We start from the raw sequence: 1,818 nt of genomic DNA on the forward strand, positions 1-1,818 counted from the left end.
TCTCTCTGTGTGTGTGGGGGTGTGTGTGTGGGGGGGTGAGGGAGAGGATAAGGCCTCCCTTCCGTCTTGCCGTCTTGAGCGCTGAGACTCTGGATCTATACTGCAGCACCTGGCTCTCTCTACATGGCTTTTAAGGGTTAAACTCGGGTTGTCAAAACTTGCACGGCTAGCACAGCTGAGCTATCTCAAGCCTCTGCTTGAGACTGGGTCTCACAGTGTAGGGTTGGCTCACCTGTCACTTTTTGTGTAGATCAGTCTGGCCACAAACCTTTGGTAATCCTCCTGCCTCTGCCTCTGGAGTTCTACCGGTATTATAGGCATGTACCACTATACCCAGCTTAATTTTTTTTTTTCAAGAGTTTCTCTGTGTAGGTCTGACTTCCTTTGAACTTGCTTTGTAGTCCAGGCTGGACTCAGACTCAGGGTGTGGAATCCCCCAGTGAGGGGCTGGGGTGTGGCTCAGTGGTAGAGCCCCTGCCTAGAATCCCCAGTGAGGGGCTGGGAGCGTGGCTCAGTGGTAGAGCCCCTGCCTAGAATCCCCAGTGAGGGGCTGGGGGGGGCGTGGCTCAGTGGTAGAGCCCCTGCCTAGAATCCCCCAGTGAGGGGCTGGGGGCGCGGCTCAGTGGTAGATGCCCTGCCTAGAATCCCCCAGTGAGGGGCTGGGGGCGCGGCTCAGTGGTGGAGCCCCTGCCTAGAATCTAGTGGTAGAGGATCTGCCTGCCACTGCCTCTGTAGTTCTGGGACTTAAATGCATGTACCACCTTAGCTGGCTACTTTTTAAGGAAGTATGATAGTATTCTCCACAATGGCTGTCCTGTCTTACAGTCCATGGCTGACAGTTCCCATTTTGTTTGTTCACACATGGGCTAGCACGCACCCCATAGCTGGGCGCCTGAGTTGTCACCTAACGAACGTTCATTTTCCTTATCTGCACAGACAGGCCTCACTGTGCCTTCAGCCTGCGCTCTGTGAGTGGATGAATGTCACATCTTATCGACATCCCCCCACTCCCTGTCGCAGACATCGCGTCTCATTCATCACTAATACAAATACGCCTGTAAGAGCTGCTGCGTCCATGAGCCTTTGTGTGAATGTCTGAGAAAATTCCTTGGAGGGCAATGCTGGCCCATTTGACACTTTAATAGATGTGGCTGGATTAAAAGAAAGAAAGACAAAAAAACCAAACCAAATCAAACCAAACCAAATAAACCTGGCTTCATGGTGCACCCCTGTAATCCCAGTGCTAGGGGAAGTTGAAGCTGGAGACTCTGGAGTTTGAGGCTAGCCTGGTCTACATATAAGATCCTGTTTCAAAACAAGCAAGATGAGATGTCCTTCAGTTGGTAGAATGCTTTTCTAGCACATATGGAGTCTTGGCTGCCTGAAACTCGCCATGTAGACTTACCATGTAGACCAGGCTATCCTTGAACTCATAGAGATCTACCTCCTGAGTGCTGGGATTAGAACATGTGCTAACATGCATGCTTGGTTAGTTTTTGGTTTTCTGATATATCACAATGTAGTCCAGGCTGCGTTTGGAATCCTGACGTTCTTGCCTCAGATCTTAGAGAACCACAATCCTTTGGTAATACTCTCCTGAGAGCTGCTGGACAGAACCTAACCAGCCCAGCCAAGGGTCGTGATGTAGGCTTGTCATCACAGACACTTTCTGCAACCACTGAGTCACACCCCCAGCCCCTCACTGGGAGATTCCAGGTCGGGTGTGGTGGTGCACGCCTTTAATCCCAGCACTTGGGAGGCAGAGGCAGGCAGATTTCTGAGTTTGAGGCCAGCCTGGTCTACAGAGTGAGTTCCAGG

Source organism: Mus pahari, chromosome 23 (assembly GCF_900095145.1).
Source record: "Mus pahari chromosome 23, PAHARI_EIJ_v1.1, whole genome shotgun sequence".
In the NCBI taxonomy this organism is placed as follows: domain Eukaryota; kingdom Metazoa; phylum Chordata; class Mammalia; order Rodentia; family Muridae; genus Mus; species Mus pahari.